General features: G+C 43.8%; 1 long non-coding RNA gene across 1 annotated transcript; it reads right to left on the bottom strand.

The window, feature by feature from the left end:
- Positions 1-1,396: 1,396 nt before the first annotated feature.
- On the bottom strand, positions 1,397-9,606 carry LOC138787039 (uncharacterized). Its single transcript, XR_011362286.1, has 4 exons — positions 9,403-9,606; positions 9,095-9,135; positions 6,841-7,075; positions 1,397-1,741 (listed from the first exon to the last, which is right to left on the bottom strand). It is a non-coding gene; the product is annotated as an uncharacterized lncRNA (long non-coding RNA).
- Between the last annotated feature and the right edge of the window lie 10,374 nt (positions 9,607-19,980).

A 19,980-nucleotide genomic window follows, 5' to 3' on the forward strand; every position in this document is an offset into this window, starting at 1 on the left:
CTTATCACACAAGTTGTTTTTAAAGGAAATGTTTTCACTGGAGTTGCCCTTTATACCTTCTAGTCTGATTTGACACAGTCAGGCTATTTTCACACTACGTAAGTTCTGCAGAAATCATGGCCGTTGTTACAACAGCCGTGACTCCGGCAGTGCTTAAATTGTGCTGCAGGCTGAGGGAATCCCTAGCGGCGCTGTGAATAGCAGCAGCAGAAAACCCTGTCAGTGCACACAGTGGAGCGAACGGCTCCGGACGCTCGCTTCTTTGTGTGCTGTGGGGAGTTCTGATGCAGGATGTGCCCGCATCAGAACTTTGCGGCGCTAAAGATTATCCGGCAGGTACTGCAGTTCTGGCCGGGATGATCTTTTCTGAGACCGGTTTTATACTGCATGTGAACATAGCCTCATAGTGCATGAGTGCACTTCTGTGGTGGACAAAAGTTTAGGTTGTCTACTAACTACAGACTGAATGATAAGGGTAGATTCACACATTTAGTATTTGATGGAGATTCAAGCATGGATTCCATACTTAAAGGGCCTTTTACACAGGCCGATTATTAGCAGGCTGTGTTGCTTGAAACGTTCCTGCGGGCAAAAATCTGCCGGTGTAAAATTGTGATGCAGACCAGCTGAGGACGGGGAAAACACCCGATTTTCAGCTGATCAGGTCTGTAGAGCAGGGTTTTAAATTTATTGTTGCCTGCCACACATCTTCCTGTGTAAACGAGCAGCAGTGTATACTTACATTGGTGCTGCTTGTGATCCAGCATCCAGGTCTCCTATCCTCCAGCCACTGCTGTATCTTCAGGCCCCACCTCCTCCACAATGATTGACAACTAGAGGAGGCGGGGTCCGAAGATACAGCCGGTGGCACAGGAGATCTGGATGCCAGATCACAAACAGCACGGATAGTAAGTATACACTGCTGCTTGTGATCTTTAAACTGACAGCATAGATATTTACATATGTGTTCTGTCAGTTTCCCAGGCTGCACAAGGATACAAGGATTGTTTGTGCAGCCCAGGCCCCTCAATTTGTCACGCTGTGTAATCGCTGATTGGTGCCAGTTTGCAGCCCCTGAGGCAATGAAATCTCTTGGTCTAAAAGGACCTTTAGTCCTCTTCATGTAACTGACATTCAGGATATGATTTAAGTGAAGGGTATATTTCAGAACTCAAATATAGCAGGAAAACAGTCAGTGCAGAATCATGACTGCTCTGTGAGGTTTTCAAATCTGCTGCATGCTTATTATCTGCAGGGCTTCAGCCACGGAATCAGACACGGATTTCTAACACAGATTTTTTGCTGACTTTCCCTATGGCAGATCCTGTCTGTGTGAACATGCCCTACGGATAGTTGTTTTTAGAATATTTATGCTAGGATAAACAAGCAATAGAAATGTATTTAAAAAAAATCAGCCTGTTTATTTTTTTTTTTGTCTCTGTTTTTCTGCTTGTTTTTGTCTAGACTTGCTAGCCTGTCTCTGTTTCTCCACTTGTTTTTGTCTTTCTCGTTGTCTTCTTCGTTCTTTTTCCCTATCCATGGCTCTCTCTCTTTCTTTTTGTCTTTCATGCTCGCGCTTTTTTTCACGCTCCCTTGTCTTTTGCCGCTCCTTTTCACGTTCTCGATTGTTCTGTGCCCTGTATGCTGCACCTGCAACAGCTGCAGGCAGGATCACATCTCCATCCACCTTGACCACTTCTTTATCCTCCTCACTTGGCTCTTTTTCAGGATTTTCTTTGTACTAGTAAAACAATATCAAACAATTGGTGTCAGAAATAGAAAGCAAATACTAAAACTATTCGATGAACCGTATTTTCTGGCATATAAGATGACTTTTTAACCCTGGAAAATCTTCTTAGAAGTCGGGGGTCGGGGGTCGCCCCATAGGGTGGGATGCTCATCTCCACCATATGGGGCGACCACTATAAAAAAAATAAACATTTAACTCACCTGGGGCCCGTTCCCGGCCTCTGCACTCCTCCCGTACCGTTCCCGGTGCAGGCAGTGTGACGTACATTACCTGCGCTGGAGATAGCCGAACCTCTCCCGTGCAGCCGAGTGTCTCATCGGAGAGGCTCGGAGACGCTCGACTGCCGGAAGAGCTTCGGGAGAATGAGAGAGGCTTCGGGAACTTCCAACGCCTCTCTTATTCTCCCGAAGCTCTCCCAGCAGCTGAGTGTCTCCGAGCCTCTCCGATGAGACGCTCGTCTGCCCGGGAGAGGTTCAGCAATCTCCGTCTTCGGCGCAGGTAGTGTATATCACACATGTGTATCAGAAGACCTGCACGTGGTACATGAGGCAATATGGTTTGGCCAAATTATATACAAACTTCTGATGTTGGTTTTAAATGTAGCTGAATAAGCTTTCGTGTCGGCCATGGGTGTGATGTGCAGCCATTTCTGTCTTTTTGGCCGGGAACGGTACGAGATGCGTGCAGAGGCCGGGAACGGGCCCCAGGTTAAATGTTTTTTGCTTTTTTTAAAATTTAGCTGCAGTTAAAGGGAACCAATCACGAAAAAAACGTCCATAAAGCTAAGGAAATGTGCTGGTACATCAGCCAGCACGCTTCCTAAACATCCCCCTGTACCCCCCGTGATCCCCTCTATTAGTCAGTATTCGTACTTTGATTAAGTCCCACGCTGTATGTAAATCTCCGCCAAGTAGTCACAGTGGGCGGATTTAGTCATTGTCCTGGGGGGCAGGAGGCGCTGTAATCACGCCCACAGGGGCATGCGCAGTACGGAGGGAGACACAACCGGCGTACTGCGCATGTGCGGCGTCCTGAAGACGTCAGCACGCCGCCGACGTGGAACGCAGGCCCCGGCTGACGTAAGTGGAACACACGACTTTCAATCACGCCCCTGTGGGCGTGATTACAATGCCTCCTGCTGCCCAGGACAATGACTAAATCCGCCCACCATGACTACTTGGCGGAGATTTACATACAGTGCGGGACTTAATCAAAGTACGAATACTGACTAATAGAGGGGATCACGGGGGGTACAGGGGGATGTTTAGGAAGGATGCTGGCTGATGTACCAGCACGTTTCCTTAGCTTTATGGACGTTTTTTTCGTGATTGGTTCCCTTTAACCCCTGCCTGACCGCAGGTAGGGGGTTAACATTTTCCAGCGTATAAGGCAAACCCCTGACAATCTTCTTAAAGGTTAAAGGTCGTCTTTTACGGCCAGTCGCTTATACACTGGAAAATACTGTATATTTCCCTTTTCAATGTTTATATTTTACAGTGATTGCAAGGCCTTTCTGTCATTGTCAGTTGTTGACTAGAAATGGGCGCAACAGGAACATGCTAGAGTCCAATCCTTTGACATATGATTACCAGCGGCTGAAGAAGTTGGATGCAGCCCTAGGGAGTCCAGGGGAAACATGGATACAGCCTTTGGTGACCTGACAGTTTTTACTGCCATCAGGCTTTATGAGAAACAGTACAAATTTCAAGTCTTCCAGCACTTAGCAGCTGCTGTATGTCCTGCAGGAAGTGGTGTATTATTTCCAGTCTGACATAGTACTCTCTGCTGCCACCTCTGTCCAAAGCAGGAAAGGTTTTCTTTTGGGATTTGCTACTGCTTTGGACAGTTCCTGACACGGACAGAGGTGGCAGCAGAGAGCACTGTGTCAGACTGGAAATAATACACCACTTCCTGCAGGACATTCAGCAGCCGAAAGTACTGGAAGACTTGAGATTTTAAAATAGAAGTAAATTACAAATCTATATAGGTTTCTGACGTCAGTTGATTTTTAAAAATTCGCAAATGATAAATTGGGCACTAATCCCGGATAATGCAAACCTTTGGATGAATACTCAAAACTTGCAGATTAAAAACAAAGTTGCATCTAAAGAATATTCGCTCGTCGAATTCTGGTTCATAAATAGAACTTAGAGCACAAATGGGTGAAATATCCAATTATTCACCTAAAAATAGGCGCAAATAAATAAATTTCCTCCTCTGTATTTCCCTGGAAATGCAAATCTAGTTCCTGTTAATGTTAATGGGAGTTGCATAAATTGTGTAACCTCGTGAGCTACACTGTGTATGTAACTCCAGGGGTTGTGTGAACAGTATAACTCACAGGGCTTCACTGTTTACTCATCTCCCATTAACGTCAAAGGGAGTTATGCAAATGATGGCTTCCCTGCCACCTTAAGCCACTACAAACAGGGTGAAAGGGACTGAGATTGTGAGATGGGAATATAAACCATGAAGTTTTGCATCCTCTATTAGCTTAAAATTAGTCCACCATAACTTACCTGCATCTTCCACCTGGCTCCACAAAATTGAAGCTGCGACAGTGTACAAAATATGTAACATTTTTTTTTACATATAACTTGAACTCCCGTACCTTTTGTATACGTAAAGGGGTTCTTCTAGAAACAACATGACTCTAGTCCTCAGTTTGAGTGTGGGTTTTGATGCTCAGTTTGCTTAGTTCCACTGAAGTGAATAGAACTGAATTGCAATACCACATACAACCTGAGGACAGGGGTGGTGATATTTTGGCAAGAAAATAGCTGTTTTTTTTCTAATCCTGGATAACCCTTTATAAGAAGCAGCCTGTTTTTATTGTTATTTCGACCCTGGAAACAAGTTTGTCCATGAACTTACCCAGTCTGATCTTGTTCCCGCAGTACAGCGTTATTTCCATGTTCCATGTTTAGGTCCTGACGATGCCCATGTGACCTCTCATCTGGCTGTCCTGAGCCTACAGAGGCTGGAAATCACAGAGCTATACGCATTTTTATGAAAGCTCTCAAAGAGATGAATAAAAGACTGACTTTTGGCTTTTCGGATGCCTTATAGACTTGGGACAGTAAGAGGAGAAGCCACATGGACACCAACAGGACTTGGAACAGTACTGGAACAGAACACAAATAATGCCAAAGGGCTGATTCACACATTCCGTGCACAATCTGTAATTATGGACGATGTGTTACAGAACAAATTTCAGAACTCCTTGCATCATCAGTACAGTAGCACAGAGATTTAAAGCGAATGTACCATCAGGTACATTGGCTTTAATTTGACCCACGGATAGACCGGCTGGTTCCCGTGTACGGCGCTGTTCTATCCAAGGGTATCGGCCCAGGGCGAAAGCACTGGAGGCGGGCTAGCTAGATGGAAGTGTGATGCCACTCCTTGGGGTGGATGGCCGACATACAGCCAGACCTTAAGGGTTTTGTCACGTGACGCCAATGCCTGGTGGGCACAGAGGTGTGGTGGCACGCCTGTTTTTTGAGCATAAGGCCAGTTGTACCCTTCTCCCCTGTGGTCGGTGTCCTGTCGGGTTGCTGCAGGGTCCCTTGGGATTATGTCCCAGGTGGCCAGAGTGGTGCAGTAACCCTCCCGAATAGTGGTAGGACCCGCCACCCACAGAAAGGGGAAATGTCCCAAGGTTGCAGTGTACGTGCTGTGCAGGTGGTAGCCAGTAATCACAGACTCAGTTGCTAAAGTTGACTTGGCTTACTAGTTGTTAATGTGCAGCAAATAATGCAACAGATCTTGAAGTACACTTGGTATAGTTCCAATAAATACACGTACATAGAACCACCAGATCTGTATGCGAAGTGCTGAGTAGCATGTAGTAGAGTTGATAAAGTTGTACTGAAGTAGTAGAGAGGAGAGTGCCAGTCTCAACCCAAGTAGTAATGTGCTCTGCCAAGAGGTTGGAGTGCATAGAAGAATACTTGTAGAAGAAGAAACAACCTGTGCCTGTGTTTTGACCTTTCCTATAGTCTTCACACCACCTTATGCCCACTAGATTTGGCAGAACCGTACTAACGGTCGACACAGGCTCCAGACCCTCTTACCTGGGATGAGCGGAATAGTTAGGATTTCCAAAGTACACCCGCACTGCGAGATTCATCGACTTTACGTTACTTTGCTCCACCCGGATCAGTACTTAGCTCTTTGGCTCTTTTGTGGATACTGTCCTGCACTGTAGTAACTCCTAGTCCTAGGCGTGGGTTGAGGTGATCTGTAGGCTAGTCCTCTCCAGAAGGGCTTAACAGTGCATCACACAGCTTGTGTGGTGCTTAGAGAAAGAAGTTTGTAAGAGAGCTCTGTTCTGCATCCTACCCCTGTGTAGTGCTGACTACCTGCTTGTAGAGGGGACCTGGCAGAGGACCAGGGCCCAGGTAGAACCACGGTGGAGAGCTATCCTAGTAGTTTGTAAGCTCTTGCGAGTAGGGACCTCACTCATCATGTATAGTTTGATAACTATACGTATATCTCTGCTATGTCTCTTTTTGTCTAAGTATGCCCCCTCACCCCCAGAATTGTAAAGTGGTTTTGAATCTGTTTGTGCTCTATAAATAAAAATGATTATTATTCTCATGAAAGATGATGCCCTGAGTTCCCGAAGTCTGTTCTGTAGCAAATTATTTGTAAGTACGGAACGTGTAAATGGACCCTTACTGTAGAAAGAGGTCAGCCTAGGTGAGTATGAGGGCTGGAATAAAAAAAAAAGAAGACTGCTTCTTTAATTTAATGCAGATTATCATATAACTAGATGCCCATGCAAAAAAGTGCTAGTCAGTAGGGTTGCTACACACAGCAGTTACCACAGCCTTGTCCCAGGTGAATGGGGTAATACTACCTTCAAAGGGGGCTGGGCCAATCCTCTAGGCAGGAAAGAATTCCATCATCCCTCACGTCATACAGTGTAGGGTGATTGGGTTTCCAGTCACATGTGAGCAGGCTGCTGCTACATGGCACATCATTGACATAAATGCTAATATGAAAACTGAAAAATACAACTGTTGAACCTTCAAAAACTTTAAAGAATTTGCAAAACTGACGACTAAAGACGCAGAATTACTCACCTCATCCTCTGAATCAGTCTCTGGGCGCAGACAGCTGCAGCTACTCATCCTCAACTTCTAGGACTTGGAGAGCTTTCAACCAGAAGAATGTTGCAGCGGCGCACGGTCTCTGCTGTGCAGGGGAATGTGACTGTACACCTCCGCCACAATGAATGGGTGTGACAGATATATTAATCCTGCTGATGTCAACTTGGCACCAATTAAGGAACACTCCACGTAAGACGATGGGCCAGTCCTAGGGATAGAGATGAGACAGAAACTTTTAGAATTTACTCACACCCATATTTGTTTTAACATGCATCTCTACCTGCAATCTCGAGGTGAACTCTATAAGCAGGTATATGTACAACATGCATAGATGTTTGTATTATTGTAAGTTATTGACACAAACATGGCGATACTGGCTACCTGGGTGTGCAGGGTGCTTCAGCCAACCCCATTCACCTCAATGGGGATGCACGGCTGATTGTTCCTGTATAGAGATGAGCGAACCGGGTTCGGTTTCGAGTCGATCCGAACCCGAACGTTCGGTATTTGATTAGCGGGGGCTGCAGAACTTGGATAAAGCTCTAAGGTTGTTTGGAAAACATGGATACAGCCAATGACTATATCCATGTTTTCCAGATAGCCTTAGGGCTTTATCCAAGTTCAGCAGCCACCGCTACTCAAATGCCGAAAGTTCGGGTTCGGATCGACTCGAGCATGCTCGAGGTTCGCTCATCTCTATTCCTGTATTATTGATAAGGAGTGGAAGATTAAGCAGCAAGATAGCTCTGGCTGCAGTATATCTCTCTCAGAGCAAAGGGGTCAGCAGTGATTTTCAATCACACCCCACCCCAACCTCTGCAAGCACCATCTGTCGATGGACTTTTGGGGGAGCCCTATACACCTTATACCTTGATGGCTGAAACCGCTGTGGGTGGTGAGTACAGCCGAAAAAACTATGAGGTGTTTGGGGACTATTAGAGACTTAGATAGACAATGGAGATTGAGACTTAGGGCCACATGTATCATCCTGCGCACGGATGATTTTCGGCGGAAAGTGCCGATTTGCGTATTTTTTTATACGCAAATGGCCGATCTGCCAATAAAATATTCGCAAATCGGCACTTTCCGCCAAATACGCCAGGGGGCGGAAAGGGGGCGTGTAGTGGGCGGAACGGAGACCGCGGACTCAGAGTCCGCGCGATTTACCATCCGTTCCGCCCAAATATACGCCGAAAACCTACTCCAGTCCTCAGCTGGCGTAGGTTTTCGGCGGTGCGCACCGGCGCGCACGGGATTTATCTAGAGGCAGTCCGCCTCTACATAAATCTCCGTAGCGTCGGAGCTGTGGGGGCATTTTTAAGTCCGGCGTAAAAAACGCCGGACTTAATAAATGCCCCCCTTAGAGTTCCAGGGATCATGAGAATGGCGGACCTGAGTCCCCTGTTTGAATAGAGTGGTGGTTACATATGCACATTGCCACTCCATTTATGTATGGTGCTTGGCTATATCCATTAGTCCAACAGACAGTGAATAGAGTGTCAAGGCGCATGTATAATCGCTGTTCCATTCTGAGAGGAAGCCATCATTTCATCTGGTGCCTGTGATGAAAAATTTGTTGCGTGCACAATGTGATAATAAACAGCGATATAACTGCAACATAAATTTCAAAATAGTGTAAGAATTATTCATATCTAAAATTTCAGGTTGCACAATATTCACCCATTTAAAACCAGGTCCATTCCATACATTTCATTAAAAGAGAAGTCCCATGAAATTTTAAAAAAATGGCACGTGGGTGTGGGCACATAATAAACAAAGTATACTTATGTGTCCCTGTGCCTCTGTTGTGCTGCTCCCGGGTCTTGCTGACAGCCACCAGCTGTCATTTTCGTAACATTGCATACCCGGATACTCCAGCTGCAATGTCACTGCCCAAACTGATCGATTTGCCTGCATAACCACTCAGTGACCGGGATGGTGTCCCGCCCCAGTCACTGATTGGCTGAGCGGGCAATTGACATTGCAGCTAGAGGAGCTGGTGGCTGTCAACGAGACCTGGAAGCAATGCTACGGGGCACGAGGATAAGTAAGTATACTTTGTTTATTATGTTCCGGCACCCCCTCCCTTCGTGAGAACTTTAATTCTTGTTGTACAACTGACGTACATGATTTTGCAAAATTCTATACAAAAAAAATTACATGAAAATAAATAGTTAAATAAGCCTTTCTGTGATATCGACATCTATAGTTTTGTCTTAGGACTTACCTGATTTTTTTCAAATGTCTCCTGACAATGGATGATTTGTCCTGAAAGGAAATGGGTTAAAGATTATGAGTGGAACATACAAGGTTAAGTGCAAAGAAGTGAGCGTTGTCTTGTAGGACAAGGACAATAGGGAGACAACAAAAATAGTTGAGAATAGTGGAGAATATATAGAAGCAAGAGAAGGAATAGAACAAGCCCACCACAGGTTGTCAGACAACGACCTGCACCGGTGTCTATCACACAGCCCACACATTAAAAAGGTTTGAAAGGAAATGATTTTGGAAATGATCAGCGTTTTGTAGACTCACGGTTCAGGAGCTGCAGGTAGGATGTCCAGTATGTAAGTGAAGAGTTCTAGTCCTATATCCTGTACTCTTCATTTCCTCACTTCCTTGCATCACAATAACAGGCTGCTCTCCAAGTTTCCAGTCATGTCAGGACTGGAGAGATGTCCCTCTGTCTCTATGGGTGTGTGTAGTTTAGAAATGACAGAGAGACTGTAGCTTGTAAAGAGACATAATAAAACAGTGCACATTATATAAGTTGCTGTTTCCATAGCGCTGTGTAAATTCTGAGCTCTTGGACCTAAGTCAAGTTCTTTTTTTTTTTTTTTTTGAAGATGTGACACTCCCAGTACTATGAATTCCCCCCTCCAGCCTATTTCGTTGTGTCCTTACAGAAACTACTTACTTTCTATTAAACAATCATAAAACAATATATTATTTGTTGTCCAAATCAAAGGACTCTTCTGAAGAAACTTTAAAAAGTCCAGACTTAGATTATATAGTAGCTAAACAAACGTTACTCTGTATTCTGCTCAATGGTCAGTAGAATTGGTCCCAGCATTACTTATGTTTTATTCAAACTCTATAATCACTGTAGCTATCAGCACATATAGACCTATACTAAACAATAGTGACAGAATCACAGATTGAGGTCCACTGAGAACTACCGCCTCCAGTGCCCTGATCGCCACTGTTCAGCCTGACCCTTCTAACAAATATCTGTAGAGTGGGCCGATAGTCCGATCCAAGTGCACCAAAATGCCTAAATAGTAGAGATGAGTGAATAACTCGGATATTCATTTCGCAAATCACATACAAACATAATTCTTTATTAAAACAGGCAAACTATAGTAGCTACAATTGTGGAACTATGACATAGTAGCATTTTTTCAACAGCTGTTGCTGTGACAGTGTCAAAATTGGGAAATGTCTTTTCTTTTTTAAAAGTCAATTAACCTGTCCATCATTCAATTTCTGCCATGGACAGTAGTGGACGTTGGTGGATGAGCGGCGTAATATCAATTTTCTCCCAGGACAGCAGTGGCCATTGGTAAATGAGCACCCAGCGAGGTATAAAGGTGGACACTGTGTTCACTGTGACTTCCTATAATTAACACCCAGCACCCCGTGACTTGGTATAATGAATAACAGTCACCCAGTTACTTGGTATACTGGACAATGGCTTCACTGCTTCCACAGAAAAACACCCACAATTCACCCTCCTCTTTGTCCCTATCTCTCTTTATTTCTCTCCCACTATACACAGCCGACTGGCCGCCTCCAGGAAGCCAATCACCTTATATAGAGGGGGAGGTGCTGACATAACAGTGGGGTTTGCAGCTGATTGGACAGGCACAAGGGATTATGGGTAATCCCTTGCTCCCGCCAAAAGACAGTTTTCTAAGCTAACATGTGCCGCACTCTCCATTGTGTGAATTGACATGTCTGTGCGGCTGCTATTCAATGAATAGCGGCTGCAGAAAACTGACATGTCAGTTTTTCATGCGGCCGGATGGAATCCTAGCAGGAGCGTATACTATGTTTATACGCTCTGGCCGAGATTCCATTCATTCCAATATAACATGTTTTGTATAAATCACAGCCATGATGTATATAAAACATACGTTGTGTGAACATAGCCTAAAAGCACATTTATGCTAATATTGTGTTTTCTATCTATGTTAGTCAGTTCTTCTCTTGATTTCTTTATGTTTCGTAGTCACCTAATCTTCATAAAAAAGCAGGATTGGTCCTCCTATTATTATATATAGATTGGGATGAGCCTTTATTACATTTATGGAACACACTGTACTATAGGTTTGTAACCTGGATTGTTTCATAACTGCTTGTGCACGTTGTGTAATTTCCAACCTATATTCTTCTAATTAATAATGTGCAGGGCAACATTGGGGAATATACAGTTTGAGCTGCTGCTGTGTCCTATTATTTAATTGCAATTGCCACTCATGGGAGCGATTCTGAGAAGTGCGTTCTGAAATTCTTATTTCCTAGTACATAAGCATTACATTTTTAATAAACGTCTTCTTATGCTTCCGTTTATTTGTGTTATTGTCATAATACACTGTCTGTCTGGTGGTAGCCGGGACTTCAGTGTCCGAGCGGTGTAATTACAGTGAGGCAACAAGGTAGCTGTACAATTCATATAAATAGAACTAAAAAGAAATGATGCAGCTGTCGGGATTAGAGAATAGATCTACAGGGACTTTCAGTTGTCTGAATTGCTTCTTATTAAACAGGTGTTGTTAATTAATTCCTTTAGAAGCAGTGAGGCAAGATTCTACATATAGGCCCAGATTTACGAAGATTGCTGTGGAATATGGTGGTGTTATCCAAATAAATATTAATATTATTGGCTATTAACATATTCTTCTCTGAAATCTGCAGCATGTGCTTTTCTGAGCCAAAGCCTGACGTAGGAAATAGGAAATATAGAGGAAGGATTTGTAGTTTTTCCTTGTTGCTGAATCATTTCTGGCTTTAGCTTAAAAAAACACTTTTTCTGCTGCAGATTTAGGCAGATTTAAGTTCACACAACGTAAATTTTCAATAAATAACGACCTATTTATTGAAAATTAAAATAACATTGTGTCCTATGGAATCCCAGCTGGAGTGTATACAGTGGATTCCATACGGCCACACAAAACTGACAGTGCAGATAATGTAAAGTGCAGCTCTGGCCGCACTTTACATTGTCCGCTACAGTGATTTGGAATGCGGCACACCCGAATGTACCTGCATTCCCGATCAAAAGAAGTGAAGTTCATCCAGTTGGTACCGCAGTCACAGAACGGCCGATGTCTTACTAAGTGTGAACCCACCCTTAGGGTGCCGTCACACGTACCAGATCCGCAACGGATTTCACATTGCAAGTTTGCAGCAAAATCCGCTGCGGATCCATGTAGTGTGAAGGTCTATGGGTTACATATGAAAATTCAGCTGCGGATATGTAAACCGGCCCCTTTAACCCCCGCTGCCTGTAGCCCCGGCCCGGAGCATACATCACCTGCTCCAGGCTCCTGCTTGCTTTGGGGCCTCCCAGCATCTCCCGACGGTCAGCCAATCAGTGCGCTGCCCCGCCGCAGCGCACTGATTGGCTGACCGCCGGGAGATGCCGGGAGGCTTCAAAGCAAGCAGGAGCCTGGAACAGGTGATGCATGCTCCAGGGCTGCCTCCGGTCCGGAGCATACATTACCTGCTCAGTGCCGCGGCTGTGTTTGAGGCTCCTGGCTCCCCTCGCTTCCCTTCAGCCAATCAGTGCATGGCATGGCGTCGAGTAGGTAATGTATGCTTCAGGCCGGGGCTGCGGTTGGCCGGGGGTTAAAGGGGCCGGGTCACATATCTGCAGTGGAATGGATTTTTCTGCCAACTTGCAGCGTGAAATCCACAGTGGATGCGGTACGTGTGAAGGCAGTGTAATACAGTGTAATACAGCTACATTTTTGCACCTGCTGCGAGAATATAGCCACTACCTCCTTAACTAATCGTCTGCCGGGCCTTTAAACAAGATAATACATTACCTGTCCGTGCTCTGCCTGCTTCTCCGACCTTCATTCCCTAATGTTCCGCTAGCCAATCAGTGAGTTGCGGTGGGTCAGCACACTGATTGGCTGAGTGGGATGTCACTGACCCAGAAGCCGGAGAAGCAGGCAGGAATGCGGGCAAGTAATGTATTATCTTGTTTAAAGGCCCAGCAGATGATTAGTTTTTATGCTAAATATATTGATTTTTTTCAGATTTTCCATTTTTCTATCTATATTATAAAATAATCCTGGTATCTTGCAGCTTTCATTCTCACCACTGAAGCTAAAACTAAGCCAAGACTTCCTGTTTTGTCTGTAGTGATAAGAGGAGGCTGCTGTAAAGTGTTCTGTACAGCATCGCAGCGACATGTGACACCAGTAGATAGAGGAGACCATAGCAGCTCCCCGTGTAATGACCTCTTCAAAAGGTCACAGATTACATTCAGTAATATTTCACATTCATCTCAAGTGGATAGACTCTGTCTATTGTCTATGTCCATGAGTCTTGCTGTTAAAGACTCATGGACATAGACAAGATATGTCCCTATTGCACAGAAAACACTGAGTAGAAAGGTATGTCTCTTACTTTCATCCTTGGCACCGTTCTGGTGCACTTAGTCGTTTACTCCACTCCATTGGGAGCACTGTCCCACCCCCACAGCACTGACATTCAATGTTTCTACATGTATAGAAATGCATGTAGCCGAAACCAGGCTCCTCTTTCTTCCTCAGTAGTCATGTGCTGTTACCAGGATTATTGGCCATACGCCTATTGGTTACTACATGAGGGTCTGGTTTCGGCTGTATGTGGTGACGTACAGTAATTGTGGATCAGATTTGTCACTGCATGTAATTGCTGACGTATTCAGCAGAGCTGCACTCATTAGGGCCAGTTATGAATTTCCATTATTATAAGGGTATTCTGGAAAATATATTTAGTGATTTTGCAATGTAAATTTTTTGACTAATGTAGACTTTTTGTTTATTGTTCTTTAGGACATTGGATTGCAGCAGAATAGGCAAATTCAGGGGTGAATGTTTTACAATGGCGTGTAAGTCTAATATACACTACCTGAGTGTATAATCACACCCATCACCTGATACTCCCATTATTAAAATCGAGTTCATGCCCATCTGACTAATAACTACATTTTCAGGCTATGTTCACACTATATATCTTTTCTATTTATCACAAAAGATACATTGCATTGAAGTCAGAAAAATCCTGCCTGGAGTGTATACACATAGTATACACTCCGTTTGGGATTCCTAGCAGCCGCAGGAAAAACTGTCATTTTTTGCGGGTGCTATTCATTGAATAGTGGCCACACAGAACTGTGAGTCCACACAATGGAAAGTGCAGCACGGGCCACACTTTCCATTGTGTGCTTTGGTGAATTGGCATGTGGGCGCACCCGGATGCGTCCGCATCCCAATTAAACATAAATTAAGTTCACTGACACCGGCCGTTCTGTGACACGGCCAGGTCACAGAACAGCCGGTTTCCTACTGTGTGTGAACCCAGCCTCAATCTGTAAGCCCACATATCTTGGGGAATGGAAGGGCATATTGAGAAAATGTTAAACATAAAGGTACTCTAAGATATTTTAAAGCGACTCTCTACCCACAATCTGACTCCCCCAAACTGCTTGTACCTCTAGATGGCTGCTTTTAATCCAAGCTCTGTCTTGGGGTCCGTTTGGCAGGTGATGCAGTTATTTTCCTAAAAAAATGCTTTTAAACTTGAAGCTTCGCGCCAAACGGGAGTATCTGTGCCCTAACTTTGCACCACTCCTCTGTCCCTCCTCCCCACCCTCCTCATCATTGGGAATGCTCCAGGCAGATTGCCTACTATTCCCCACCTATGGCAGCCCAGCACATGGGCTGGATCGTTAAGGACCTGTGCAATGTTCAGCATGGAGAAAATGTTCCAGTGGCATTCCTAATGAGGAAGAGGGTGGAGAGGAGGGACAGAGGGGTGGTGCAAAGTTAGGGCACAGATACTCCCGTTTGGCACAGGCTTCAAATTTAAAAGTTGTTTTTTTATGACAATAACTGCATCACCTGCCAAACAGACCACAGGACAGATCTTGGATTAAAATCAGCTATCCGAAGGTACAAGTGGTTTGGGGGGTCAGATTGTGGGTACAGAGTCGCTTTAAGATGGTAATGGCTTTTTTTTTTTTTGGGGGGGGGGGGGGGGGGGGGGGGTTGGCTACAGGTCCTTTTTAAACCCATGTCCATGATTTGGCGAGTGTTGTATTTGCACAGTTGTTGTTTGTAAAATTGGCCATAGACAGTTATGTAAATGCTAACACATAACCTTGGGATAAAAAAAAAATCTTTGAGACAGTCAGTTGTCATTCTTGACTGTTATAATTAGTTATGTGAATATTTTTGGAAATCCACATATTCTTTTAACCTGTGCCAATTGGAAACATGAAAATAGCACATAGGGACAATAATTTTAGAACTCATGTAAAGCCTTGTGCCCATTAATGTAATTAAGTGTGAAATAATATCCTATAAGGTTGTATTCAACAGCGTTTAAGTTTTCCATCAAAGTCACATGTACAGTATACCCCTGCTGAAGTTCTGTGCTGTATATGCCACAAGAATACCGTATGATATGTCTATAATATTACTGGCTCTTCACAAGATGGCTGAACAGGTCTTCACTTTGTTCAAGTGTTCGGGTTCGACAATATTCTTCCAAATCTGAACGCTCTGCATTTCACTCTCGGCACCTGGATGCCGCCCTAGGGAGTCCTGGAAAACATGGATACAGCCATAGACTGAGCGTTTGTGTTTCGAGAACGTTGACAAACCCCCAACCCCCAACCCCCAATCCACTAAACACTCGTCTTCACCTATAGCAGTCACCCTTGACAGGTTCTAACAGTAGCTCTCAGTATAGTGTAACAACTAGTCGAAAAGACAAACGGAAACAAGTGCAACAGTACAAAAACACGCACCCAGTTGGCGCCACTCTTGGCTTTCTTGCAGCCTATGCCTTTTTTTTTTTTTTTAACTTAGTGTGAACATAGCCTTGCAGTGTATTATACCTGCCATCAGCAGATGGTTAAGTCCCTTAGTGGGTCAGTAAAAAGAAAAGTAGAAGTAGAAAAAAACCCCACTGTAATAAACAAACAAACACATAATGCCCCACACTGCAAATGATTAATTTAGAAAAAAAAAAAAGGAGACATATTTGGTATCACCACATCCATAACAACGATGGCAATAAAATTATCACATGATTTAACCCGCATGGTTAATGCAGAGAATTTTACAGTAGATCTGATATAAAGTAAGTTTGCAATTTACATTCTTTTTCAAGGAGTCAGAAAACAGAAAGTCCAATGTTTCCCAGGTCATCTGAGCGATCACAGAGAGCAGGCGGTCATGTGATTGATGGACACAGTGAGCCGTGACTTTCTGTACTGGATGGAATTCCTGTGTTTAGTCTGCTTTTTCAGCACAAGCAAATTTTCTTTCATATTTGTTCTTAATATACTATATTGGTATAGGTTATTGATTATGTGTACTATTGACCTGAGGAAGAATCAGGAGATTGTAAGATGTCTTATTGCTTTCATGTAATGTGATGGCTATACACCTATGAATAGATGCTTGTATCTTTTGGATTGTGGTGCACCTATAGCAACTTTTGTACAATGCTCTATATTGCCATTAAAGTGACTCTGTACCCACAATCTGACCCCCCCCCCCCCAAAACCACTTGTACCTTCGGATAGCTGCTTTTAATCCAAGATCTGTCCTGGTGTCCGTTCAGCAGGGGATGTAGTTATTTTCCTAAAAAACTACTTTTAAACTTGCAGCCCGTGCCAAATGGGAGTTTCTGTGCCCTAACTTTGCTCCACCCCTCCGTCCCTCCTCCCCACCCTCTTTATTATTAGGAATGCTTCAGGCTGATTGCCTCCTATTCCCCACCTATGGCAGCCTGGCACATGGGCTGGATCGTTAAGCAGCTGTGCAGTGTTCAGCATGGAGAAAATGTTTCAGTGGCATTCCTAATGATGAAGAGGGTGGGGAGGAGGGACAGAGGGGTGGTACAAAGTTAGGGCACAGATACTCCAGTTTGGCACAGGCTTCAAGTTTAAAAGTTGTTTTTAGGACAATAACTACATCACCTGCCAAATGGACCGCAGGACAGATCTTGGATTAAAAGCAGCTATCTGAAGGTACAAGTGGTTTGGGGGGGGGGGGGGGTCAGATTGTGGGTACAGAGTTGCTTTAAGTGCTGTTTGTGTGTGTTTTGTAAAAAAAAAAAAAAATCCTGAAAAATTAATTAAAAAAAATATAAAAAAAATACTGTGGGGGAAAAAATTGTATATAATTCTATAATTTTTTTTCTTTGGCTGGGTTCACACTACGTTTTTGCAATCTGCTTTGTTATCCGTTTTTGCAAAAAATGGATGGAAAAAGATGCATTTGTGTGTATCCGTTTTTCCATTGCCTTTCAGTATAAAAAAAGGGATAAAAAACGGATGACGTAGTGTGAACCCAGTAGCTATCCCCCAATGTAGTGAGGATAGCTACTGAGACGTATGGTTACTGCTACTTCAACACCTTGTTAGAAAAAACAGTACAGCCTGTGTGTCTGTATTGCTATTGGTGCACAAAGCCAGTGTATGGATTGTTTTATGCTGCGTTCACACGAAGCGATAATTCGCCTGATCGAACGATTAACGATTTCGAAGTAACGATTTTTTTTTATAATGATCAGCGTATGGAAAATCGTTTTGTGATCGCTTAAGCCTATCTTGCACATAGGTTAAATTGGTGAACGACTATTTACACGGAACGATCTGCAAATTTTTTGCAAACGACGATGTTAAAATAACGATTTCTAGCTTGTCGTTTGATCGTTCGATGCGTTTACACGTACGTTTATCGAATTCGATCGTTATCGTGCAAATTCGAACGATAATCGTTCCGTGTAAATGCAGCATTAAGAGCTCTAATATAGGGAGATGGCACATAACAGACCCCTGTGATTATGTTACTCATCAGACAGCCGACTCACATCATCTGCGACCTGACGTGGGAAACACACTTAACTATAACCACTGCATCCCATTTACACTGAAGAATCCTGAAGGATCAAAGGGGGTTATCTTACCAAAAAGAGTGAAGGTTATAAGCTAGATGGGATAAGGCTATTGAATTGGATACAACATCAAAAAATGAAAAGGAGAAAGCTGTGACTTGTGACTGTGCGACTATTATTTCAGCACAGTATGGTAGTATTGTCTGGCTGGCATTATGGCAGCGGTACTTTCCATCTCCCTCTTTACCCAGTGCCTTAGTCTATTGATGACTAGGTCTGCATCCAGTGGAACAATGCCAGGCTCACATGAGAAAAAGAGACCCGCTCAAGTACTGCAAAAGACAAAAGGAAAATGGCTTTTATTCATAATGAAATCTTTTCAGTGGCCAGTCGAAGAGCATTCATCCAGGCCATATGTTAGTGAGGGAATCAATAACATGCCATACACTATTTCTTCTGTACTCACTTTCTATGTAAGAAAATAGAAAATTATAGTCCCTTTACAAATATAAAATGATTTTTCAAGTATATGTATGTATATATATATATATATATTCTTTTTTTATATCTATAATATATATATATATATATATATATATATATATATATATACACACACACACACACATCTTTTCAGCATTTTTCTATTATATTGTTTGCTACCCATATGCTATGAAGAGGTTGTCAAGGAAAAAATAACTTGGTCCCTATTCACAGGATAGGAGACAAGTAAGGGATTGCAGGGGTTCCAACCCCCATACCCCCGCCATATCAGCCCCCCTGGCTTCTTTGTTATGAAAACAGCTACAGGTACAACACGTGACCCACAGCTCTGTTCATTCTCATGGAGGGCCCAGAAAGAGCCATTCAGCAGGTGATGCAGTTATTGTCCTAAAAAACTACTTTTAAACTGGCAGCCCCGTGCCCAACGGCCGTGGCCTAGATTGTGTATGCATTAGGCTGGCACAACCTCTCTGTCCCTCCTCATCATTAGGAATGCTCCAGGCAGATTGTCTGCTATTCATTAGCTGTGTGAATGCTGAATATGGGCTGAATCGTTAAGACACCTGTGCAGTGTTCAGACAGGAGTAAATGTTCCAGTGGCATTCCTAATGATGAAGTGGGTGGGGAGGAGGGACGGAGGGGTGGTGCAAAGTTAGGGCATAGATACTCTAAACCACGGCCGTTGGGCACGGGGCTGCAAGTTTAAAGGTTATTTTTAGGACAATAACTGCATCACCTGCCAAACAGACCCCAGGACACATCTTGGATCAAAAGCAGCTATCCGAAGGTACAAGTGGTTTGGGGGGGTCAGATTGTGGGTATAGAGTCACTTTAAGGCTATGTTCCTACAGTGGGAACATAGCAAAAGGTGGCCATCTTGTTATAATCAGGGCTGTGGAGTCGGTAAGCCACAGCTCCGGCTTCAACTCCGACATCTGGAATTTAAGGACTGACCCCAACTCCGACTCCAGCTCCCTATTAAATGGCCAGCCAGACACCAGGTTTTTTTTTACCACACTGGCTCAGCAGCTTCTTCCTAATGTCCTACATGATCCTGTGTGTGTAGTGCATGCTGTCAATCTCCAGCCACCATGACCTGAACAACTCAGAACCAGACTAAAGGGAGCAGGTGGTCTTTTCTTGCTGAAAGTCTATGTTTCTAACTAAATATTCACTGTACACAAAAAAAAATACTAACATTGCCAGATATCTGTAATTTAGAGTAATACAGGGGTCAGCTATAGTGGTATAGAGGGGTCAGCCATAAAAGGCATAAAAAGTGGTATAGAGGGGTCAGATATAAAGGTTAGCCATAGTGATATAAAGGTCAGACACAGTAAAACAGAGGGGTCAGCCATTGTGATATAGAAGTTAGACATCGGTCCAGATTTATCAGCTCTCTCAATGTCTGCGCTCCTGAATCATTGCGGCCCTACAGGAACTACCCGCTCCGCCAGTCACTGCCCGTTCAGCCAGCCTCAC

This window comes from Dendropsophus ebraccatus, chromosome 3 (genome assembly GCF_027789765.1).
Source record: "Dendropsophus ebraccatus isolate aDenEbr1 chromosome 3, aDenEbr1.pat, whole genome shotgun sequence".
Classification (NCBI taxonomy): Eukaryota; Metazoa; Chordata; class Amphibia; order Anura; family Hylidae; genus Dendropsophus; species Dendropsophus ebraccatus.